Genomic DNA, 27,719 nt, shown 5'->3' with positions numbered 1-27,719 from the left:
ATACTGATATGAATAAATAATCTTATAAATAAATAACTGGAAAAGACAAATCTCTCTGGTAGAAAAATTTCATATAATTTATGCAGATACTTCACCCTCATGGAGGAGATTCATGCATCCCCACTCTTTAAGTGTGAGCTGTGCGTGGTGAATTCCTTCCAAAGAATACAGTATGAAAATATGGGAAGAAAAAGAGCCACCTTGCAGTGGAGAACTCTGACAAACACTATCACAACCAGGTGATCAAGGTCAGTATCAACAATGATAAATCATGTTGATAGTATGTACTCAATATTATGTGACAAAAATGATACTTTACAGTTGTGGTCTTCTTTCCAATAAATCGTAAATCCAGTCTGACCATGAGAAAAACATCAAAAAAATTCCAGTAGAGGGAATCTTGCAAAATTCTACAAAGTCACATTCAAAAACAGGCAAGTCTGAGGAATAGCCACAACCAAGAAAAACCTAAGGGAACATAACAAGTAAATGTAGTGCGGTACCTTGGAACAGAAAAATACTTTACATAAACACTCAGGTAATCTGAATAAAGTAGGTAGTAGTAGTGTATCAATATTGGTTCATTAATTATAACAAACATACATACTAATGTAAGACGTTAATGATAGGGAAATTCAGTGAGGAGGTATTTGTACCATCTTCTCATTTTTTTGATAATTTAAAAACTTTAATAATAAAGTATATTAGAAAACATTTATTTTACTAAATAGTTACATTTCATAAATATATTTTTTATCCAAAAGTCTTATTATCCATGCAAAGGTTAAATCAAAATCAAAATCTTGCTATTTCCTTAGACACCTGTCATAAATGACGATAAAACCTACACCCAGATTCTTTAGTGCATCTTTAAATTCTCCTGTGTTCAGAAATGAATGGTTAATGGCTTTGCATTGTGTGTCTGTGTGTTTTTAAATCTTTTTTTCTTTCTTATCCAAGTCCTCTAACCCTTTTAGAAGCTAAATTTTGTCATTTTAATATGACGGTAATTGCTATACACTACTCTACTCAGTATCCAAGGATATTGCCTTGGGAAAAAAAATAGAGATAAGTGCCCTATTGAGTTTAAATAGATTTGTTCTGCAGATATGCCAGAGTACATTTTATTATTTTTTAAAAACCTACCTCTGTAAAATGAATCTGATTCAATTGCTTCATATTACTGATGGTGAGATTTTGAATGAGATTATTTTGTCCTACATAAAAAATCTGAGAAAAAAACAAAAAAACCTTTTGGTATAAACTATACACCCTTTGTCTCTGATATTAATGAAGAGTGTATTTAACTAGACAGCTCTGAAATCATTTCCAAGGAACAAATTGTGATATCCACAAAACAGTTTATGGTGACCTGTAGCATCTTTTTTTCTAAAGAAGTAACCTATGCATTTTAAGGGTGAGTATTTGTGTTGCAATCATTCAAATTTTATAATACATTACCCTAATTACATCAACAGAACAGACATATTTTATTGGATTTAATAGTTGAAAATAGTATGAACAGAGACATGGAATCAATAGAATATACTCCCCCCCACCACCCTTTTTTAAGTTGGCTAAGTTTTGGAAATGTCTAATCCCAAACTTTCAAATTTAATTCCAGGACACTTTCATCTAATAAAATCTTTAAAATGCATAAATAGTGGAACTGTTCAGGTTGAAAGGGTATGGAGGAGGTGGAAAAGAAAAGTTGTTTATCCTTGTTGCTAACCCCTCCATCCTCACCATCACAGAATCTTGTAAATTTTGGAACATGGCCTGAAAATTAAATGACACAGATCCAAGTGACTTCATTTATCACTAAGCTTTTAAAGGGATCCTTTTAAAGAAAAGTGAAAGTCTGAAGGGAAGAAGAAATTATAAGATGTTGAGGGACTTATTGAAAGTTTCATAGTGAAGGGCAGAACTAAGCTTGATAAATATTCAGAAATATTCAGAGAGAATAGAGACCTTGAGTCCATGACTCCTCTTTCTACTACACCACACATCTTCAATCATAATTATGATTATGAAGGAGGAAAATTGAACACTTATTTAAAATATATGACTTAATTTAAAGAAATTGAACTGCCTAAATAAATCTGGGGATGTAGTTTTCTAATTCAAAACCGCAAGTTGTTCAGTTACTTCATTTTAAATTCATTTTAAATTCCCAAATCACAGCTGATATCACAATGCCTTTGCTATTTTACCAAATCTCCGTACTGCCCATGCTGTTATTTAACCATGTTCTTACAGCAATAACTTACATCAGTAATTTTTTGAATTTCAGTAAATTTATTTTCAAAGAAACATGTACTCAATCCAATTGTCATTAATAGAAGTTAACTGTCAAAATAAAATCATTGGAATTCAAGAAAATTCTCTCTAGAAACTGTTATGTGTCAAAAGCTGCTCTTGCTTTGTTAAAAAAAAGACTCATCTCATTTAAGAGATTTTAATGCAACTTAGAAACAAACAGATTTCTTTTTGGAAGATTGGGAAAGAAAATTAGAGAGTGATCTTTCTAAGGCAATACCTTGTTAATTTTCTTTGCCAGTCTACTATTTTTTCCACTTCTTCCAACATATCTAACACTCTAGCAACACACCATTCCCTGAAAACACATAATTTCACTTTACCTTCTTCCAGGAAGAATGAAAATATTTCCTTCTCTCTGACGCTTCTTTTCTACCCCAGAAAGAAGGATCATTTCCTTCTAAGAATGCTTCTATGGTATGCTTTGTCTGTATTTTAAAAAATCACTTTGTCTCATTTTTTTGTTTCTCTCTCTCTCTCTCCCCCGCTTCTCTCTAGCTAAAATATATTACATACAATGATACAACATGGCTTACTTATTTAAATTATCAAGGGATCATGGCACCCACTTAGGTTTATAAAACCTTTTTTTCTAATTTTAAAGAAATGTTTGTTTATTGTGGAAAACAAAAAATATAATAATTGATTTTTAAAATTATCTGTATCCTATACAAATATTGTTTTTATTTTGGAAAACAGCATTTCAACATATGTACAAAATGTGCACAAATGTTTTTTGCATAATGTGATTATATGTATATTAGTGTTTACCCCAAAACATGCAGTGAATCCTTTTGTGTATCACTAATTTTTACTTATTTTTTGATGAATGAATAAATAAATAAATACATAATAAAATTCATATTCCTGAACTTTGATACCTTTCTGAATTAAAAGCAATCATTGATGCAGTGACAAGGAAATTTAACTACCTTGTCAGTAACTACTTCAATTACTATGATCAGAGCTTTTAAACTTTTGTTACTTCAGACTATGTGTAAAATTAAGGTGTTGGACATGTAATCTTAAAATAGTGAAGGAAATGAATTGACCAATAAAGGTTCTTGGTGGCAAGAAATAGCAAGGAATTCTGATACATTAAGCAGAAACTTAATTGGAAATATATAAAAAAGCTCTGAGAATTCAAGGGAAGGCTGGAGTTGTTTAGGAAAATGGACCAGAACAAAGGAAACCTGGGTACCAAGAATTGTAGGTAAGATCACACAATTGAAATTGTGTACTTAGAATTTCACTTTAATCACTATTACTGGATTCTTGCTGCCTCTGAACTCTCTCATTGCTGCTGCTGTGAATAATCTCTCTTTTGACAGCATCTTTGTGGTAGCTCAGCTGAATTTTATGTCCTGAGAGGGAACATCTGATTGGCCAAGCTTGCATGCCCACACTCAAGAGCTAGAACAACAAAGGGTAGTATGTTCATGTAATGGAATTCTACTCATCAACTAAAAGAAAAGCAAAGGAAAGAGAAGGGAAGGAAATATATGAGGAACAGAAGAAACTCAAAAATGTCATGTTAGGTAAAAGAAGGCAGACACAAGATAATGCATACTATATGATGTCTTTTATATGAAATTCAATACCAGGGAAAACTAATCTGGTAGTACTAGAAATCAAAGCAATGTTTGACTAACAGAGGTGGGTATTGACTGTAAAAGGTCATGAAGAAACCTTGGCATTATGGATGTATTCTATATCTTGACTGTGGTGGTGGTTATACATACTAGTAGTTGCTAGGAACAACAAAAACTTGATGTTTTTATCGCTTTTTTTACACTTCATTATTACTATTTTATCCTGATATGACATATTTGCTAATACTAACAGGGTTGAACTGGAGACTTATTGTAAAACCTTACTAAATTTCATTAATTTCCTAAGACCTTGGCATAGTTACTGATCCCATTTAAGTAATTGTTCACAATTATTTATCTCCATGATGCAGAGGAAGTTAGGGATGTGGATTCTGCCTCAGACCGTCTGAGTTAGAACCCCAGCTCTGCTCCTGACCAACTATGTGAACTTGGCTGAGTAGCTTAACCTCTTTTTACCTGGGGTTCTTCACTCATAAAATGGCAGTAATAATAGTGCCTATCTTTTGTAATAAACTTAATACCTGGAGCATGGTAACTGTTCAATGTATATTAGCTATTATTATCTGAAAATTATCAATCTCTAAAATATCTTTGACCCTTTTTATATTGTCATCTGATGTTGACCATACAAATGGAAGGACAATAAATGAATGAATTTATGGAGAGTAAGTCACTATAAATCTCTGCTAAATGAACATTTTTTTAGACAGCCCAAGTTAGAAGCTGATTTTAAAAAACCAACCAGTTTTACTTTGGTCTGAATTTCCTTTTAGAACCAGTTTCCAAAGGGTGCTCCTGGGTAGAGCCATCTAGGAAATCTTGACTGGTATTTTAGAAAGAGAGATTTTGTAGTTAAATATGCTTTAGCATGGCAGAGAACTAAAGCTTGCCAAAGGATTCATGACACACCTGTAGCAAGATTCTCAGAAGCCACAGCAAAAATATTTGCTTACTTTTTAAAGAAGAAGGGTATTTAATCATTAGAAGGAATTTTGATCAACACACATGATAAACACTTTGGAAATTAGACATCCAAATTTTAAATATAAATAGGGAACAATAAAGGCATTAACATTTCATTTTTGTTTGATGAGTAAAGAGAGATTTCTAACAAACAATATTTTATTTAAATTCAATCCAAAAGTGTTTAAAACTAAAGCTGTAAATAAAACTCCTGGAATAGCTAAAATTTGTCATTAAAACTTCTTTTCTTGAATCATTTTGGTTTTCTTCATCAGTGGTGTACCATTTTTATTTATATTTCATATCTCCCTCCCTCATATATATATCTTTCCTCACCTAGGCACCTAATATGTCCATAGTGTTGTTCATTGTGTTATTTCCCTTAGGGGAAATGTGACTCTGAGTGGTCCCTGACACCATGGAGGGATTTTGTATAATCTGGCTTTTTTAATAATAGGTGTGTGACCTTGGACAAGTTAATATCTCTGTATTTCCGCTTTCATGTCTGTAAAACTGGGAATATAATAGTATCTCCTCCTAGATTTATTGTCATAATTAAATTCATATATATAAAGTGCTTAGAACAGTGCCTAGCGCATAGTAAACACTATAAAAGTGTTAGCCATTGTCATCATAATAATCATTATTTGTACTACTAGTAATAAATAAAAAATTCTATAAATGTTTATGTTTTGTAGGAGAATCTCATAGAAGAGAACTTACAAGATTCAATGGGTAGCATCTAGATTTGAGGAGAGTATTTTCAGGGCATTGACCTGCCTCAAAATCCCTTAACTCATATCACCTACTCCATCTATTCATGAAGCCAGGCCTATACAAAATAAATGTGCTCTTTATTCTCCAGACAGCGAATATGATAAAAGAATGTGATAGTCATAGCCCTGGACTGGTAAAATCAACTATAGTTATCTTTCTTTCAGCTTATCACAAAGAATATTTTAAAAATTCATATTTTAGACTTTTTTCAATCCTATGTATTCAGTGGCCATAGGGAGGTTATAAACATTAAGTCAAAAGCTCTACTGTGCAATATTTACATTTTTTTTACATTCCATTCTTCTTATTAACATTCTTGTCTAGTTATGCCAGATAAAACAGTTTTTATTTTTTTAATCATAAGGTACCTTTCTAAAATTTAACCAATTTTGGAGAAATATTTTTAGCTATTAAGTTACCTGATAGAGTTTTGATTTAGTTCATATTCAAAATATGATGTTGTTTTCCTGTTTATAAAATATATTTTCTGGAATAAGGCAAAATTTCTGTTTTAATTATAATGTTTGAATCACACAAATATAGAACTTTTCATAGATGTTTTATTCTATTTTATGTTTGAGTAAAATTCTGATTTTTTGTTTGTTTGGTTTTTTTTTTTTTTTTTTTTGCGGTACGCGGGCCTCTCACTGTTGTGGCCTCTCCCGTTGCGGAGCACAGGCTCCGGACGCGCAGGCTCAGCGGCCATGGCTCACGGGCACAGCCGTTCCGCAGCATGTGGGATCTTCCCGGACCGGGGCACGAACCCGTGTCCCCTGCATCGGCAGGCGGACTCTCAACCACTGCGCCACCAGGGAAGCCCAAAATTCTGATTTTTTTAAAGAAAACTACATGATAAGTGAATACATGCTCCTTCAATTTCTTTAAATAAAATAATTTTAAATACCCCAAAACACCAAACTTCATCACTTGAAAATTTCAGTAAGTACTACACAGAAGTTAGAAAATTATTTTTTGAAAACCACATTTTATAGGAAAATATTGTAATTATTAAGAGATTTTATGTTTTATAATTATTTTTGCAAATCTTACTGTGTGAACAACTCATGGTTGAAATAGTCAAAAAATAAGCATTGAACTTGATTATTAGTATTTCATAATCTGTCCTGTATCGAATATATTTTTTACAAATTTTTGGCTGCAGTGTTTTTATCTTGGATCCTCATTTTTCATCAGAGAAAAGACAGTCCACTGTCTTATGTCAATCACTGAAAGAAAAGGAATACATGAAATTAAGAAGAATTAGAGAAACTATACAAATACTGGTAAATTTTGAGGTAAGTGAAGATTAATTTATATCAATTAAGAGAAGAGTACACCTATGTTTTGAGCATCTGCTTTATTTCACACATTATGACAGCGTCAAAATTATCATCCACAGTAAACATGGCTTTTGATCATTAGGGGAAAAAATGGCAGGAGTATGAGTGTTTGGCGTGTTTGATGGTCAAGGATAGGAGATAGCAGTTAATGTAAAAATCATGGATTATTCTCTATTCAGGGGCAGTATTGTTTGAAGACTAGATATTGTGTCTCCAAATGTAAGATCTCATTTTTAGATAAATGGCCCTTATTCTGTAGCATCTGACTTTTAATGATGTAGCATCATGCACAAAAATGAACAAATGGGCAAGCCAACCCAAACTTAAGTCTCATCCTTCCTCCCTATCTAGTCCTGTCATCCTAGTATGCCCCTTCTCAGATAACATACCTTATAGGACACCTGACTCCAAGCTTTTCAAATTAAGTTTAGGTTCCTCAGAGAATGACATCTAGTTACAATTTCTGATTTTAAAGTATGAAAATGCCTCCATGATTAGTTGATTTATCCTATTCATAACTCCAGTCCTCCTAACACTACTGACTATATATTCTATACTGACCCCAAAGCTCCCAGATCAGACAGACTCTGTTATAATAGGCCCCAATTTTATGTTTGGCGTCCATTTGTTCACTCATGCAGCCACTCATTTCTTTTTTAAAGGAATATTTATTAAAAGCCTACTCTGCGCCAGGTATTGTTATAAGCATTAGAGTATGACAGGAGCCTAAGTTTGAGTTACTAGCATATAATAATGAATGCAAAAAAAAGAAAAACATGTTTCTTATGTTTGTTTTTGGCTGGAACAGGTATTTTAAGTTCAGATATATGAAAGAATAGAGGGTGGTGTCAGGTGGTAGGAATAATTGGTATCAATCAATTTCAGGTATGACAAAGCAAGAAATCCTGGAACCAATGTCAAGCTAGTTCAGAGGCACCTGCTGTTCAGGACAAAGATTCCATACGTCAGATAATTTAGATATAATCAAAGCACTCTGAAAAAATAAAAATCAGGAGGTCAGGCATCAGTAATGAGTGTTAGGAGCTCAAAGAATATTGTTTTGGCAGAAAGAGAATGACATATATGAAGAATGTCTAAATAACAGCTGTAAGATAGTTGCAACAGGAATTGTTCAATTTTGGCTAAAAAATAAAAAAGTCCCTTTGTGACCAATTGGACTTGCTCCCTCCTATTATAGAGGTTTTCTCTAAAATTAGATTCAAACTTAAGTTTAAGGTAAGTGAATACAACCTAAGAGAGCAGATGATGAATAGTAGGGTAGTTCTACTTGCTTTGTCTAGAGTGAGATACTTTAGATTACAACAGCCAAGAATACTTTGTTCAAACTTACCAAAGTTTCAAAACTGCAGAGAAGAGTATGATGAATCTAGAGAGATGGAATCACAGGCTCCCCAAAAGACTTCTAGGCATTAACAAAGGCAAGGAAATACAAAAAATTCTGAGCCACCAGCACAGTGGAGAATTAGTAGCAACATGGAGGAGTGGCTGCAGAGGTGCATGAGCAGGTCGTCAGTGGCTCCATAATAATTTCCATAAGCTCCCTCAAAGCCTAGCCATATAAACACATGATTCAAATAAAAACGTGTTAGCTATGCAAGTCCAGTCTCAAGTTCATTGACACTTCTCCTCCACCTAAATTGCAACTTCTGTGTCCCTCCTGATATGAAATCAGGACCAGCCACTGCACAGGACCAGAGACTGTACAGGAGCAGCAGAGACCCACTGGACCTGAAGGCCAAGTGGACAGACAGAGACAACAGACACCTCAGAGACAATGGGGACACAAGGTGAAGGTCTGCATGCTCTACCTCCATGTTGAGTACTTTAGTATTATGTAAAAAGGATCCTGAATCACAATATGATCCTAAATAAAGAGAAATCCTCTGAGATGAACTGTTTTATCACCTAGGTCATATAAACACTAAGAATTGGAACATTATGTAAAATAAAAATATGCTTCTTGGGCACTTGATTTTTCAAAGATGTAATTTATATTCTTGATTCTATTTATGATATGTGTTTCTAGAGCAGAAATTAACTACACATAATTTTCTAAGTTTAATAGATTTCATTCATTTAACAATTTTTTTGGCCAACTACCATGTGCCAAACCCACTTCTTGGGATTAGGGATAGAGAATTAAATAAAGCAAATAGATGAGGTCATGTCTACTGAACAAAGAACACTTTTCTTTGGATGGCAGTGTACACATCCCCTGGAACATCTCCAGTACCAGTATTTCATGGAAAAACAAGTCAAGGCATACTAAAGTCAAGAAAAGAAGAAATATTTATGGGTACAGTAGCATCCAAGGTACTATAAATTTTGTCATATTTCATGGAAATCACTAACTTCATAGACTACATTGTTTGATTCTCAAACATTAGTTTTCCTCTTTTTTAATTGGTTACTTTTTTCCTTCTCTCTCTCTCTCTCTTTCTCTCTGCCTTTCTCCCTACCTCACTCCACCTCCCTCTTTCAAAGAAAGATGATGACTTCTGCAATTCCTTTGAAATAAGTACCCTTAGGAACCTTATTTTTTTAATTTAATTTAATTTTTATTTTTTTTCATTTTTGGCTGCATTGGGTCTTCATTGCTCCTCGCAGGCTTTCTCTAGTTGTGGCGAGAGGGGGCTACTTTTTGTTGCAGTGTGCGGGCTTCTAACTGCAGTGGCTTCTCTTGTTGCAGAGCACAGGCTTAGGTGCGAGGGCTTCAGTAGTTGTAACACGCAGGCCCTAGAGCACGCAGGCTTCAGTAGTTGTGGAACGTGGGCTCATTAGTTGCGGAGCGCAGGCTCAGTAGTTGTGGCACATGGGCTTTGTTGCTCTGTGGCATGTGGGATCTTCCCGGACCAGGGATCGAACCTGTGTCCCCTGCATTGGCAGGCAGATTTTTTTTTTTAATAGTTCTTTTTTTATATAAATTTATTTATTTTATTTCTGGCTGCGTTGGGTCTTCGTTGCTGTGTGCAGGCTTTCTCTAGTTGTGGCGAGCAGGGGCTGCTCTTTGTTGCGGTGCACGGGCTTCTCATTGCAGTGGCTTCTCTTGTTGCGGAGCACAGGCTCTAGGCGCATGGGCTTCAGTAGCTGTGGTACATGGGCTCAGTAGTTGTGGTTCGTGGGCTCCAGAGCACAGGCTCAGTAGTTGTGGCGCACGGGCTTAGTTGCTCCGCGGCATGTGGGATCTTCCCGGACCAGGGCCCAAACCCATGTCCTCTGCATTGGCAGGCAGATTCTTAACCACTGTGCCACCAGGGAAGTCCCGGGAACTGTATTTTGGGAAATACTGACACAGAAGAAAAGCGTTAAGGTGGAGAAATTGTACTTATTCATTTGTTACAATGATATTTTATACACATTATATTTCTATTAAATACATTTTTGTATTAGCTTATCACAGTGCAAATTTCATTTGAATATAATTAGTATTTGAAAATAGTATTTGATCTAATTTCTGAATCATAGTTTGGTCATTAGCATTGAACTATTCTTTTTCTACTTTATAAATCAATAATCTCACTTTTCACTTCCGGCAAAACTGAAAGCCAGTTTTTATTTTCTGTTTTTAATAAAATGTCCCTTTCTTGCTCAGGAATCTGAAAAGCTGCACAGTGCCGAATACCAAGAGCTATATTATAGCTTAGAGGGTGATCTTTCTTTTTTTCACCCTTTGGAAGTGAAGAAGCCACACAAAAACACAGTGGGGTAGCCCTTCTTTGCATACACAGTGTGCTGCAATCTTAGCGGACTCCTATTTACAGTAACAGATGAAGGACTGAAAAGAGGATCTTGCTGAGATCAACTCCTTCTGTGCTCACCTGATTGATTAATAGAGTATGTGTTTGGCTTAACTGCTCAATAATAAAAGCAAAATAGATGTCATTACGCATACTGTAGTTTCCGTTTAGTAACTTTCACAAAAAAATCAGAAAATAGTTTTCTTTTTCTAAAGCTTTGTCACTATGCTTCAAGTAGGTGAAATCTGAAAACTAAGAAACATTTAATCTGAAGGCAGATTAAATTTATTTTTCATATATATTTTGTTTCAAAAATATATATATCATTTTCCTCTATTGCCCATTTTAGAACTTGAATACTTGTGTGATGTGGATGTATCTTTTCTCTTGAAAGTAAGGTCATAAAGGCAGAGACTGAATTTTATGCTTTTAGTGTATTTGTAGAAGAAATTACCATAGCAGATCAGGTTCAGTAACTGCTTATGCAAATAGTGTCTGTCTCCCACCCCGCCACCCACCCAGATTCCACTTCAGTGTGACATTTTCTTCATCCAGGAAAGGACCTGTGAAGTGATTCTTTTTCCCTTTAGTCTGATGAGGTAAGGAGAACTGATCCCCTTCTCCGGGAAACTGGGGGTGCTGTAGACCATGGACTGTTGTTGCCTTTCCTGCCATCAGAGGACTGCCTGATGGTATTCTAAGGAAGGCAAAGGCGACATGGTGGCTCTCAGGCACAGAAAACCTCTGGAGTTTTCCAATTTAGGAGTGACACAGCCTGGGTTTTCACACAATGAATTTAAACTGCACTTCTCTGAATATGTAGTTTATGACTTTTTTATTTATATAAAATTCTATATCAGTCTTTCCAAATCAAGTGACAGATTATTTATTTCCTTATTGAAAGAGATAAAATGGTATCAGGAAGAAATCAGTTCTAGTGATATAAATTCATTTTTTCTGTTTCTGTTCCCCAGTATTTCTTTTTAATTTAATTTTTTAAATGAAAAATTGTGTTTCCCAAATATCTTTTCTTTCTTTACTTCTTTGCTTTCCTTTGGTTTATACCCCTATAAAATTACTAGCATTGTGAAAAAGAATAACTATAGTTTTAGACACATTCTTTCATATTTGTGTACATTCATGTTTAATTCTCTGTTTTATTGAACAGTGGATCACAATGTGATACAAACATAAAAGCCCTCTTTAAAAAATATTATTATGTTTAGAGATAATCCTGTTATATTTTCAGCTAAGATAACTTTTAGTGACATTAGATATTTCACTAGAATTTTGTGTATATAATACATTGTTAGAGTTTAAAACATAAATCAATTAACAATTGAAAATTATGATATAAATTTGAGTATAAATTTACCTGCTAGTAATTGTAAAATATTTTAAAAACAGTATTATTGAAAATTATCTTAAATTCTATGATCAAAGTTATCTCAGAAATATCAGTTTGCTACCAGCGTGGTTTTATTAAAACGTACTGAGTCAGGAGTGTGAAGCAGATTCTTCCCTGTCATTAAGAATTAACCTACGTGGGTAGAAGATGCTACAGTTGCTCAAGAGGAATGAAGAAGAACAGTATGCATAATGAGTAATGCCCAGGCACTAAAGGAGAGTAAATTGTTATCATCACTGAGTCTCGTATGCAGAGTAATCTGCAGAAACACAAAGGTCAAAATTTGCTACTAGCAAGCCAAAAGACTACTAGAGTGTCAGCAACCAGTTGCCAGAGAAAATGGGGTATGAGCAAAAGATTATTCTTAATTACTTTTGCTAATTAGAAGATGTCTGCGTTGTACCATATTCATGTATAACTGGCTAGAATCCCTGGTACCAACATTTTTCGCTACTCCATTGTTGCCACTCATGCCTGGCGGGAGGTAAGAAAATGTGTGTGAGAGGAAGGAGATCAAGAAACAGACTCCCTCCTCTTGGAACTAATTGTGAAACCTAAATTTCAAATGTAATTAAAAGCAGGCAGATAACCATCTAATTATTATTTTTGAGAAGATTCTCCTTTGCCAAATCTTTATCACTCTTTCTCGTATCAATTATTTAAAACAATATCAGGAAGTTATACAGATATGATATGACCTCATTCCAAAATACTTTAATCATTTTTTTGAACTCCAGGAAGAAAAGTAGAAATGATCAATCACTAGAAATATTATATTTTTAAAAAATATCTGTGCTCTTTCAAAATATTAATTTATATAAGGTTGTAATAAAAATATAAAAATGCCACAGATTTATAACCAGTTTAGATAACAAAGAAAATCACTGAAGTAAATACATCTACTTGGATTAAAATATGAGCAACAAAATGTTAATATTTAACTGTGTTGTTTTAGATACCAACATAATCTATAATCTATTCGATTAAAACATCCAATTGACCCTGTCATTTTAAGATCTGTGTAACAAAATAATTGACTGGTTATTTAACTCAATCCACCAAGTAATTATTTCTGAATAGTCTATCCTAGTTTATACCATATAAATATTACCTTAGTTTATTGATATCAACAATAACAAACTTTTGGGGAGTATCTACTCTATTGGAAAACATACTTTCCAGAAATTCTCTCTGATATTTTGAGTACAGTTGCAAAGTAAGGATATTATCATCCACATTTTTTAGATGAAAAAAGTGATGAATATAGTTTGCAGATGCATATAGTACAATGAAGTTTTCTTGATATTACAGTTTCTAAGATAGAAAGACGGAAACCCACCTATATCAGAGTCCAAAATTCATATTTATATTTTCACCAAATTGCCTCAATTATTAAACTTCTTGTGTTTAATTCTTTACCAAACAAACAAGATGACAATGACTTTTCACCTCTTCCACTTAAAAAAAAATAAAACAGATACCAATTCCTTAATTGTGTATCTGAATGAGATTTTAATGGAAGGGTTAAGGAAGTCTGTGATGGAGCCTGAATCCAGCAAAAGGTGTCAAAACTGTACATGTATGAATGATGTGCATTATACCATTATGGTCTTGAGCCAAGATATTTGACTTCACCAGTACAGTCTTAATCTGGTATTGTAGGTACCTGAACACTGTATACATGGGCTGCACTGATGATGTCATGATTGTTGACTCCTCATGGAAATAAATACAGGACAAGTTAAGGACTGGAGTCATCCATGTGACAAAGAAAGGCTGGCTGGAGAATCCTGCTAAACATCAAGGTTCAGCCCAGTTTGTGAAATTCTGAGTAACTATGCATGCCATCACTACAATGGTTATCCCTGAAAATATTATAAATAATTATCGTTTTCCAACCCCACCATTTAAAAGTATTCCAAGCATCTGGCAGGGCTATTTGGGTTCTATTGAATCCCATTTCCCACTTAGGAATTTTGCTGGCTACTATATATAAGGTTGCCAAAATGAAATCTAAATTGTGATTGGGTTATGAGCAGAAAAAAGATTAACAAAAGGCAGTTATTCAGGAACTCTCAATAGTACATTATGACTCAATAGTTTATAAGATTTTAAATGTGCTTGCAGTCAGAAGTTATGTAGACTGAACCCTTTGGCAGAATTAATTCATCCAAAACTTCTTGTGTTTTGAGCTCTAAAATAGCCTGACACAGCCACTTTTATAGCTTCTTTGAAAGACACTTTCTAATTTGTTATTGGGTGTTGAAGCAAACGGTTCCTGCCACTGAAGGATATCAGATAATTCTGAGACCATAAATGTCTATCATGTTTCAGGTAATGTTCGAGAAAGTCCAATAGGGAGAAAGTAGCACAGCTACTCTCATTGATAAAATGGAGCTGATATATGCAGAACCATGATTAGGGGGATTTCATTATGAATTCACACATACCAAGCCCAGTTTCTTCACTGCTTGCAGAGTCCTGTGATAAGCCCTTGAAGGATCTCCCTTCCTTGACCCAGTATGGTCTGAAGGCTACGTTTCCTTTCCAGCAAAGCTAATCATGCTGTTTGGTCCACATTAGTGTTCTAAAACTGAGGTTGAATGGCTGTTTTGGACACTGTTTGCTATATACTTGATAGACCGCATAAAATCTTACTAGGGAAGGAAAAGATACAGTTCACATTACTTGAAACTGGGAACAGTTTATTCAGCAGGTGCAGGTGGAATTAGGCTCCTACACAGAGAATAGCATTTGGATCTTTACAGACCCTTGTGCTATAGCCAATGGCCTTACAGTAAAGGAGATAAGGAAGTCCTAGCAAACAAGATGACAAACTCCACTCCTGTTTGAGTTACTCAGTTATGGAAGTCTCTTTGGTAATTTACAGAAAGGATGAAGGTAATTCATGTAGATGCCCTCCAAAATGACCAACTGCCAGCTAAGAAGATATTGGAAAACTATGGAGATATTGAGGTCAGATCTGGACAACTAGTTACCTGAATTCATGAAACGAATAGGCATGAGTATGCTCAGGCTGTGCATGGTTCAACATCAAGTCAGTTGAAACCACTAATGTGGTTAGAGACTCTGCTCTCAGCTCCTGCCAATAGGAAAGATATCTTCTTATGATGGCTCTGTGTAAAATCCTTATTGCTTAGGAACCAGCGCTTTGCTGGAATGCATGGACTCCTATCAGTAGCTGCAGGGGACTGCAAATGGATATTGCTTAGAATTGAGATTTTTTTCACTCTTTGTTTTGTTTATTCAGTTTCAGAAGCAACTATGGAAAATACAATTAAAGTTTGGAATTAGCAAACAGGGTATCAAATTTCTCCACCAGGCTATATTTCTTCTGATCAACATACACACTTTACTGTTACCAGTGAATGGCCATAAGCAAGAAAATATATTAAACAGATATATCATATTCCTTAATATGTTCTTAATAATGATATCACTGAACACACTATTTTAAGCATTATGTTACTTAAAAGAGGTGATGAGAACAGTTTGAGAGACTGGCTGAGTCAATTAAATGAATATGTCCTGACATTGAATTTAAAAGGCATAAAGGAAGGACTCCACTGGAACAGTTATTAGAATCTGGAGATAGGAATGAAGTATTGAGTGGTAAAGCAATTCTACAATGTCTTATCTCTCCAACATTAAATAGTTCTTCTCTTTACCTACTTGGTCTGGTTGCCCTAAGGCAACAGTTGTATTTACGTATGCCAGGATACAGAACAATATTGATGCATGAGATACAATATCTGTTAGCTAAAATTGTCAGTAAATATCCCTAAATGAACTTTATGGTAAGACAAAATTTTGGGCCTTGCAGCTAACTTAGGTGTAACTATGATTGTGTCACCCTTACCAAGTGGCAAGGACAATCTTACCATTTTTTACCTATCAAGTCCTAAGACTTCTTACTGGAAAGGGGTAAAAACAAGAACTGTTGTAGCAATTATTGTCAATGCTTCTGTCTTTCTTTACATAAGCATTATGTCCAAACCAGAGCCCCCCATTAAGGAGGGAAATATATAAGTTAAAACAGGTAATAAAAGGAGAAATAAATTTATGGCAAAGAGGAAGAACGCCCATATATAGGTTGTAATTTCAGGGAAAGATGCAGTAATTTTATTCCCATAGAATGTCTCAGAGCAAAAGAATAATACTCTTAGCTGTCTCTAAGTTCTCATATTAATTATTGGAAAATGTTGGGAAAAGGATTTAACCTGTTTTGTACAAAGAATGGAAACTGACTTGTGCTGACATGTATTCTGCCTAAAAACTCAGTCTGGATAATTTGGAGAAAAAAATACGGTCACAGGACACCCGGATGATTCAATCAGGTAGAACTAACATTGGGTTCATGATTTGTGGACAGTATTTGCTATTTTTTTTCTTTTAAAATATATCATGAGATAAATATCATACTTGAGTCATGCTGCTTAGCTTCTTCTACACATGGCATGGCTTTGAAATGAATATGATGAGAAGCCAATTGATGTCATTTTCCCAGAAGGTCAGCACTTGACTTGCTTCCTTTGAACATACTAAATGAGAATGTAGATTAAATGTTTTTTACACTTGACTTGCTTCCTTTGAATATACTAAATGGGAATGTAGATTAAATGTTTTTTTAGAAAAGTGACATGGAAGCAGGGTAGCCTCAAGAGAAAGAGGTTTCAGGTTTATATGGCAGACATATATCACAAATAATTCTCCTTTTGAGATGCATGTGTTCTATTTACGGCAACACATGCTAGCTGTATTTAGGTTTACACTCTGCCAGTGGAGAGTTTAATGGGCTATACAATTCTTCTGCAGGTGTACCCAGCCTGTCCTTTGTCAAAAACACCCTATGGTAACAATATATATGGTGACTTGATGAGAACTAGACATGTTAGGCAAGATGTGGTACAAATTTTAGTTGACTGTCTCATGATTCTTGGAGTATAATAGGCAAATTATTTCAGGAGACTGTCAGCAGCAGCCAGTTAGGGAAGATGATGAATAATTTATAAGTTAGCTAGGCATGTCACTAAACTGATGAAACACCAAACTCGTTCATAGTTCTGATAGAGGGTTTACGCCTTCACTTAAGGAAAAGCAGAATGGATTCCAGTGTTTTTAAAAATCTGTAGCAATTAATGTTAATGACCCAGGCTAAGGTGGTATATTTTTGAGGGACACTTTGGATAGCATAAACTATGAAAAGATGCCCCAGGGGCAAGATCCTAGCTCTCTATTGTCCTAGGTGCCAAAGATAAAAAGAAAAATTCCCCCTCCTATGATTCAACTGAGATTGGATACATAAAGAATCAATGCCATGTTGTCCCTATGTGGGGAGGCATGGAAAATGTCATATGATTCTGGAAACCTATATCTGTAAAAGCTTATATTATGACATCCAGAATATGCTTATATTCATAAGTCAGAGAGAATCTGCAATTTATTGAATAATGGCCTCTAATTGCTACCCTGGTCACTGGAAACATGGGAAAAGGTAATTTCTATTGGGAAGGAACAAAACCTAATAATGTAACTTTTTAATCTCTCTGTCATGTCTATGTGATGTAATATGAATTTGTATATTCATTAATAAAATTAAATGAAGCAAAACCTACTTACATGGACCCCCATAGCCCCCAAATGAGAAAATATTTAGGAAGACTGGTTTGAAACCCACCAATGATGGAAAATTATTGGCCAGGAAGAAAAAATGAAAGTGGCTTTAAATTATACAAGAAGTTGATAACAGCAGCATTTCCTTTCTCTGAGATCCAGGGTACAAGTGATTGATCTAGGACTCAGTTCCTTATAAACATGGTATGATATTTACTAGTGGAAAGGTAGGGGTGGTGTTCTCTGCTTAGAAAGAAATGTCTTTTTATTTCGATCTGCCAGTATGCCTAGATTGCTTATTGTAAATACCCTTAAGAGTTTATAGATTTCTTTGGAGAATAGCTGACTGGAGAATAGTAGGCAGGCATGTAAACATCTTTATTATGTGAAACTGAGGAGTCCCCAAAGCAAATGACTTCTTTTGAGAATGTTTCCACACACATTGTTCAGAACTTGTTCATTAATCCCAAACCACAGTGCATAGTAAATTGGGAGTAATGATTTTTTTTTCTGAAACTGTGTCTAAAAGATTTGGTTTATTTCATATAGAGTATATCTATCTGTATCAATAGAATTATTATTTATCCTTGGTGTTGGCTAAGAACTATAATTTTTATGAGTCTGACAATTTACCTTCTGTGTTATTAACTCCTGAATTTAAATATCACCTATATATAGAATAATTTCATTTTTTTCCAGCTGAGACCTATATACTGAGGTACAGACTCATAAATTTTGTTTCCTTGATGTATCCACTTGCATTTCTCACTTAACTTAAAATTTCATCACTTGATTTGCATCTCTTCGATCCACTTCAAATCTGATTTTTTTGCTCTTTCTCCCCATTTTACTTTTATTCTCCCCCTTATAAATTGGCCAGTCATAGAAATTTTCATTTATTTCTCCCTTGCCATTACCCAGAACACACAAAATCCATGCTATTTTTCAATATCTCAACCGTCTATCTCATAGTGCAAAATATGAGTATCTCTCACATAGATCATCACAGACCATCAAATTGGGTTTTCCAAGTTCCCATTTGCCGTTATGTCCATACATTGTAATAAATATCATTGGAAAACTTAAAAGGTGTTTAGCAATTTGTTAACAATAGCTGACCTCAAATAGCAGCCACCACAACCCTGCAATTGAAACAGCTCATGTAATCCTGGCATCACTAATCTTCTTAGGCGGATGGAATCTTAAAGAGGGTAAAAACCCTAGCTGGGAAGAGCCAATAAGAAAACAATAAGAGCTTTTGACTTAATATCTCACTTAATCCTTGACACGTTCAAGCCTGTTAGATACTATTATTGTCCTTGTTTTGTAGATAATGAAACTGAGGCACCTAGAGATCAGTGGTAGTACCAGAAATCAAAATCACAGCAGAGGCTGCTACAGGATACTGTACGAAAGGAAGATGAAAAGAGCAAGATACAAGAAAGTGGAGAGACTCAAGAATCTAAGAGGTGGAGTAACAGAGACAGGATTTTTCTTCCCACTTAACCAACAAATAAAAATATATGGAACAACAGTTTACAGGACAATGGGCATCAGACAGTGAAAGGCAGTAATCTCTGAAAGACAGGAAACAAATGAGGGTGAGTCATATGATTGCCCCAGTTTACTGCCTTGAGACAAGTATCCAAGCTGCAGTACAGGGTGGGGAAACTCAGATGGAGCACAATAAACTTGCTGGGTTGAAGAAGTGATAGTCAAAGGAGACAAAGACAGCAAGAATTTGCAGCCTAGAGTACAAGAGAGGCAAGAGCTGCATAGATAGAGAGCTCCAATGTATTCTACTATAGATCATGCTTTTAGTGTCTTATCTAAGAAATCTTTGCCTAACTGAGGTCACAAAGATTTCTCCTATGTTTCCTTCTAGAAGTTTTATAGTTTTAAATTATACAGTTAGGTCTGTAATCCATTTTAAATTAAATATTTGTGTGTGGTGCAAGGTATAGAAGCTTACTTGTTTTGCATGTGAATACTAACTGTTCTAGTCCCATTTGGTAAAAGACTACTCTTTGTCTACCAAATTCCATTTTTATCTTTGCCAAAGATCACTTGTCCATATATGAGTATAATTCTGAACTCTTCTGTTCCATTGATCTATTTGTCTGTCTTTCTTTAAACCACATTCTCTTTTTCTTCACCTTTATTGAGGTGTAACTGACAAAACTGTAAGATATTTAAAGTGCATAATGTGATTATTTGATATACATACACATTGTGAGGGGATTACCTCCATTGAATTAATTAACACATCTATCACCTCACCTATTTACCTTGGATGTGAGCAGGAATGTGAGATATCACTCCTGTGATACATTATACTTTGAAAGGAATTTTTGCAGATGTAATTAAGATTACTAATCAATTGACTTTAGGTTAATCATAAGGTGGATTAATAGAGTGGGTTTGACCTAGTCATACGGTCTACAGGTGAGAGACAGAGAAAGTCAAAGTTTGAAAGCAACAGAGATGTTTTCTTGAAGGAGCAAAAGCCATAATGTAGAGAAGGCCACATGTCAAGAATGGTGGGCAACTACTAGGATCCAAAAAGATCCAGCAAGAAAATAGCATCCTCAGTCCTACAACTATAAGGAATTGAATTATACCAACCATCTGAATGAGCTTGGAAGAGGTTCTTGAGCCTCAGATGCAACACAACGCCAGATGACTCCTCAATTTCAACTATGTGAGACCTTCAGCATAGAACCCAGCCATGATATGCCACACCCCTGACCAATGGAAACTGTGAGATAAATTTGTGTTGTTTTTAGCTGCTAAGATTGTGGTAATATTTATGCTGTAAAATAAAATTAATAATAAAAAATGGTGGGTGACCTGAAATAGTTAAAAGTTGTGTTTATGAGGCCTGATATTACCTGAAAGTAATATCACATGCTGATTGTCCCCTTGGACTGTCTAAAGGAATGACAAGACAATTCTCAAAAAAGTTAAAAATATGATTCTTATAGAAGTACTTTCTTAATATATGGCTAAATTTTACTTAACTTGTTAAGGATGGAATCAGCATGGCAAAAAATCTTGTTTAAATAAGGATGTAAATGGTAAACAAAGAATGGTAGAATAAGATTGCTCCATGAAGAAAAAGGAACCCTCCTACACTGTTGGTGGAAATGTAAATTGGTGCAACCACTATGGAAAACAGTATGGAGGTTCCTCAAAAAACTAAAAATAGATTTGCCATATGATCCAGCGATCCCACTTCTGGGCATATATCTATACAAAACTCTAATTGAAAAAGATACATGCACCCCTATGTACCTACCAGCACTATTTACAATAGCCAAGACATGAAAACAACCTAAATGTCCATTGACAGATGAATGGATAAAGAAGACGTGGTACATATATACAATGGAATACTACTCAGCCCTAAAAAAGAATGAAATAATGCCATTTGCAGGAACATGGATGGACCTAGAGATTATCATACTAAGTGAAGTAAGTCAGAAAAAGAAAGACAAATACTATATGATATCTCTTATATGTGGAATCTAAAATATGACAACAAATGAACTAATCTACAAAACAGAAACAGACTTACAGATATAGAGAACAGACTTGTGGTTGCCAAGGTGGGGGCAGGGAGGAGGGATGGATTGGGAGTTTGGGATTAGCAGATGCAAACTATTATGTATAGGATGGATAAACAACAAGTCCTACTGTATAGTACAGGGAACTATATTCAATATCCTGTAATCCTAATGGAAAGGTATATGAAAAATAATATATATGTAACTAAATCACTTTGCTGTACATCAGAAATTAATACATTGTAAATCAACTATACTTCAATAAAATAAATGTTAAAAAAATCAAAGATTACTCCATGAGATCCAAAAGTAGTCAGTATCCCCAAAGGGAATTAAACCATAACTTTTAGAAATAGGTTCTCTACCAGATAAAGAATCATTTTCACATTATTAGTTCTCTACAAATTAACCCCTAATGTAGTGTTTGCATTCTAGTCAATAGCAAATACGAGTCAAACAAAATTAGATCCTTCTAGTCAAATAATTCTTAGGTGATTTTGTTAGGCAGTATTCTAGTATGATACTGAAATCACTTTTCCCTTTTATTTCTAAGTTTTGAATATGTTTTATTAATGGGTGTTATTGGATGTGGGATAAGGTGATGATAGAGGGCCTGCCCACTAATGAATTATGGAGTTGAATATTAAGGTGATTTTAAAATATTTTAGGCTGGAAGAAGTCTAGAAATATTCAGACCCTGTAGTAATAAAGGAAACTCACTGTATTAAATAAATATATTTGTGATAACTAAATATAAATTGCTTTAAAATTATTCTGAAATTAGCTTATCTATATTTCTATATTATTTGAATTCATATTAGCAAAATAACAACAATAAACATTTCCTTTTTTAACTCTTAACTAGTTGAATGAAAATTTATACTTGTGGTTTTTCAAGCTACTTGCCTTAGAATTGCAGTGAGAACTCTAGGTCCATTTAATATTTTAAGATTTCTGCCAATTAACTCATTCCCTCCTAAGACAGAGCAAAATTTTTATATTAATTTAAATGTAAACAAAGACCAAACAATTTCTACACTACAATTGGTCACTACCGAGCAAGCGACTGGCTTGTATCATGTTGGAGATTTCTATTAGAATACACAGGCATATATCGCTCATTTATAATATTTAAACTACAACTATAATATAGACATCAGTTGGGGTCAGTATGAGTTAAAATGACAAATGTTGATGGAGAAACAAAGAGAAAATTTATGTAACTGTTTTTCTTTCTTTAATCTTTATTTAATTATATGTATTGGATTTCTAAACAGGGTGCTAACACCATACATAGTAAGACTTGTGATGAAAGTAACAGATTTAACAGAGAACACTAGAGAGTTTCCAGGAGATTACAAAATCTTAAATTAGAATACTAAATCTAGTTAGTTCAATACAGGATATTCCAATCTTCTCAAGAAACTGTTTCCTTCTATAGGTGTGGACAGTAATCACCCACTAAAATGTAAGATTTCATCCTTAACTAATCTCTCTCTTAAATTACACCTATTCATTGAATACATGCCAGTAAGGTAACAGTTCTGTATCATTGTGTGAATAAAGAGAAATAATGCATATTTTCTTCCTTCTGAGAAATATCCTATAGGAAACAACTATAAAACAATAAAAGGCAAGTATTCTTATATCCTCATGGAGATAAGTACATCATATTGTGAGAGTAAAGAAGGAAAGTAGGTTAAGAACAAATTTTTTTCTTTTGGTAAAGTTTAGTGATTAATTGATTGATGTCAACTTGCCCAGATAAATGATGCTGAGTTGCTGGACTTACATTATGGTATTATAACAAGTGGATGAAAACACTGAAATCAGATAAAAATGAAACTTGGAGGACTTTGAACCGGTGTCATTTTTTCAAGCTCTTTCACCTTGTGCTAAATGAGAACATCATCACTAATATTGCTTTGCTCTTCTCTATATCCTGTAAAATGAATGAGCCTACCTTTTTCAAATATGATTACCCTCTTCTTCCATTTTACTATTCTTGTGGAATTAGATCACCTTATGAAGTACAATAATAGCCTTCCTTAAATAGGTACATAAAGGTCAACTTGAGACTTCCTTCCACAGGGATAAAAAGAGGTATGAAATGCCATTACAGCCTAAATTCTGATCGTCTCTAACCAAGCGGAAGGTGTTTTTGTAAATAAATCTAAGTTTATAACAGGTGGCTTAGCACGGGCAGAAACGGAATCAATAAGAAATGTGAAAACAACTATAAACCAATGAATATTAACAGCTTAATATTAAAAGGACATATGAATTCATATTCATATTATTATGAATAATAACTGTATATATTATTTCAGAAATCATTTTTAACAAAGAAAGGATATGTTACAGTCATATGTGATGCAGTTTGTTCTTTCAGTACATGCTTATTTCTAACATCTGTTTTCATACAATTGTAAACTAAAGCAAATTACAGATATGACTATAAATAAATGGCCTGCTTGTATTTCTTCATATTCTGTGAATATACCATTTATTGTTCTTATAACTATCAGAATGCTAAGAGTTTTTAGCTCTACCACCTGCAATAGAATTTGTGTAAAAGGATCTTTATAATTTCCCAGACGGTAGGATAAAGAAGTTTTTGCACATGTTTATGAATTTTTATGTCCTCTGATTTTTTTCTTTAAAAACGGAATGAATTTTTCTCTTTTCATTCAAAATTTTATTGCCAGTGAAGTGCTTAATGATAGAAAATCTCCCTGAAAGTGAACTAGAATTCAATTGCTTTCAATCTCATTTTAACTTATAGAAATCTGCTAAGCTTTAGATAAAAATATGACTTGTTATATAGTCATATGTTTCATTGAACTGAATTTCACATCGAACTGACTTCTTTTGCAAATCTGTGATAACTATTGCAGACATACTCTATCTTTTCCATATTCTCTCATGAGTTTTGAAACCTGTTTTTCTCAAATAATAAATTATTTTTGTGAAACTTGATTCTGTCTCTGAAATGTCTAGGACAATGTAAATTCACAGTGACATATATGTAACTTGGGCTGTGGAGCCATGATTAAATGATGGGCCAGGTCCATGAAGCCTATTCTCAGCATGCAGCCAGAGTACGTCTACGGTCAGGCCATTCAAGATGACTGTTCTCTTGCTCTCTGTACCTCCCACGCTCCATCAGTCCCTGTTTCACTCACATGACTATCCAATCCTCATAATTATAGGGCTTAATCAGTAACTACCTCAGTGTTTGCCCCCTGCTCCAGCCGCTGGTTTCCCTGGTAACTGATGAGCCAACCTGAAGTCAATTCCCCCTATAAATCCTAGCCTCCTCCTCCAGTAGTGAAGATTGCTACTGATTCCTGCTTGCCGGCTGCCGTATACAATGAAAGTGTCACTTCGGGACCTTTTCCTTCAGACACGTAAGACTCTCCTGTCCAATAAACCGTTGATGTCCCTGTCTTCTGGGCTCTTGCTTCAGTCTTGAGGCTGAGCACTACAATGCTTTCAGGCCTGTAGGGTGCAGCCCAATAGTACCACATTTCAAATATATCGTTAGCCTACATTTCTGCTCAGAACCCATCGATGGTTTCCTGCATTATTCAAACACAAGTACCCACAAAGACAATGATTGGGTAAACTCATCTCCTACTTTTCTCTACCTCGCTCATTTAGTTCCAGCCACACTGGCCTCCATACTCTTCCTTCATTACACAGGACATGCTCTACCTCACAGTTTTTGCACTTGCTATTGTCTTTGCCTGGAACACTCATCTCAGGTACACGGCAAAGCCCATGGCTGGGTCTATTGCCTCTTTTGAGTCTTAACGTAAATATTGCCTTCTCAGTGAGACCTTTTCCATCTACCATGCTACCTAAAATTGTAACTTTACCTTACCGTGTTATTTAGTCTTCTGTTGCTTTAAGTTTTATTTCACTTATTATCTAAAGTTGTGTGTCTGTGATATATTTCCTTACTCTATATTTCTGTTGTCATTCTCTCTCTCCCTAATTTTCATTTTCCTAAAACTGTGTCCCAGTCTGTAAATAATTCTTGGTTTACTTCCCAAGTATAGCTTAAGCCCTTAGACACCCATAGACACCCTCTGACATACTGGTTACATTTCAGTTTCTTACATTTTCCTGTTCTGGTATGAGATATCAGGGCTTTATATCCTGAATTTGGTTTTCCCATGCCCTCAGATGAATTCCACATGGGGCCTGCCTCTCTGCTGTTGGCTGTGGTTTCATCTTAGAACACTGCCTCTTGCATCCTTGCACATGACTCAGATTCTATCAACTCCAACCTGAATCAAGCATGTGGACTCTATCATAAGTGTGTTTGTACATTAGGTAAGGGAAGTGTTGGGTAATTTATTAACATGCTGAAATAAAGTGGGGTATGGATAGCACCTTTCTGAAAGTTGTGGTCAGTGAGCCTGTAACTGGCTACTGGTAGTGAAGACAGGTGTCAATAACCACAGACAGCTGAGCCAGTAGGCTTCTAGTTCCTGAGCAAGCCCTAGTAGCCTATCACAATTGTCTCCTATAGAAACATGGAAAATAGTATGATTTTCCTCTTATTTCGTTATCCCAACAAATTCTATTCTACAAAGGTAATATTGCTTTACTTATCCAAAATATGTTAAATTTTTAATTTGGATTTAAAATGAAATCAATCTTTCAATTAATCTTTAAAACATGGCATTGGCTTTACATTTCAAAATACACTAGATAAAAATGTGTTGTGGGGGAAAAAACATAATTTTAAAACATTCTGATTTGCCTGATACTAGCTGATTGTAATGATTTGCTCTTTGCAAATTTCTTAACAAAATATTTCTTTCTTTGGTAAATGATTAACAACTTTGAACCTGCATAGATTTCTATTTGAAGCTGTCACTAATCATTAATAAAGCAAAGACATATTGTATCTGAGGATTTAAATTACATGAAGTTATAGCTAAAGTGGGCACTCATGGATGAGAGAAAAGATGGCACTTTCCCCAAAGATTGAAATGATTATTGTTTAGAGCAAATTCAAGATTTAACACACACACAAAATGGTGCTTATAGTTTGTTTCCTTATATCCCTTAAAGAAAGATTATAATCTGACATGCATGAATGAAGGAGAAATAATGGAGAATCTAACCATAGAATTTTAAAGATGCCAGAGTCTCTAGATAAAATCTAGTTTGGTATCCTTTATGCAAGTGAAATCAATCTGAGGCCTCTGAGTAATAAAACTATTTAGTTTCAGATGCAGGTCTGAAATCCAGTTACCCTGACAGCGTGGTCCTGCTTTTTTCCATCTGACTTCAGTAAAACTAGGTAGTCAAAGAAACAGCTCACTAAATCAACAGTTAAAAAGAAACAGGTTAAAACATTTTTTTGTTAGCTTGAAGTCATAGAATATAGTCAAAGCCATTAAAGGGTTTAGATAATACCTAAATCTTTTGGTAAGACAACAAGGAATTAGATTAAATGGGGACTAATCTTCCAAAAACTAATATAAAAATAAAGATAAGGAAGTCTAACATTTACTGTATTGACCCTATAATTTTCTTTTTTTTTTCTTTTTTTTTTTTTGCTATATGTAATTCTTCGCTTTGTATGTGTTTTCTTTTAGGGATTTTAATAAGTATATATTACGATATATATTTTTACATGTATAAATATGAATCTAAATCAATAAACCTGTTGCCATGTATCTTCATAGTGAATAAGTCACAATTCCACCACAGAATTACACCATGACCAATAAGTTTTAGGGAAGGAGGGGGATTGTATATGATCTCTTGAATTCTTTTTATTAATTTTTAAGTTTTTATATTGAAGTGTAGTTAACTTGCAATATTATACTAGTTTCAGGTGTACAACGTAGTGATTTGATATTTTTATAAATTTCATACCATACAAAGTTATTATAAACCTTTGACCATATTCACTGGGCTATATATTACATCCCTGTGACTTAATTATTTTATAACTGGTAGTTTTTACCTCTTAATCACCTTCACCTATTTTGCCTCTCCCCCCACCCCCTCCTCTCTGGCAACTACTAGTTTGTTCTCTGTATATGTGAGTCTGTTTCTGTTTTGGTATTTGTTCATCTGTTTCATTTTTTTTTAGATTCCACATGTAAGTGAAAACATACAGTATTTGTCTTTCTGTCTTATGTCACTAGTCACAGTACCCTCCAGGTCCATATGTGTTGCAAATGGTGAGATTTCATTCTTTTTTTAGGTCTAATATTCCATGGTATATATACACCACATATTTATCCATTTATCTGTTAATGGGCATGTAGCTTGCTTCCATATCTTGGCTATTGTAAGTCATGCTGCTATGA

The 27,719-nt window shown here is 34.5% G+C and overlaps 1 long non-coding RNA gene across 5 annotated transcripts in view; it reads left to right on the top strand.

Moving 5' to 3' along the window:
- LOC307187225 overlaps positions 1 to 27,719 on the top strand; it is a 169,681-nt gene that overhangs the window by 3,642 nt on the left and 138,320 nt on the right. For 2 of the 5 annotated variants that reach the window (XR_013828555.1, XR_013828557.1), the window contains exons 3-6: positions 87 to 248; positions 6,835 to 6,967; positions 8,706 to 8,820; positions 9,237 to 9,346. This is a non-coding gene — a long non-coding RNA (uncharacterized lncRNA). Of the gene's footprint in view, positions 1 to 86; positions 249 to 6,834; positions 6,968 to 8,705; positions 8,827 to 9,236; positions 9,347 to 19,142; positions 19,244 to 27,719 lie in introns of those variants that run through there. The other 3 variants (XR_013828558.1, XR_013828554.1, XR_013828556.1) reach the window with 3 other exon arrangements.

Source organism: Stenella coeruleoalba (genome assembly GCF_951394435.1).
Source record: "Stenella coeruleoalba genome assembly, chromosome: 5".
In the NCBI taxonomy this organism is placed as follows: Eukaryota; Metazoa; Chordata; class Mammalia; order Artiodactyla; family Delphinidae; genus Stenella; species Stenella coeruleoalba.
This window is presented reverse-complemented; position numbering and strand designations above follow the sequence as displayed.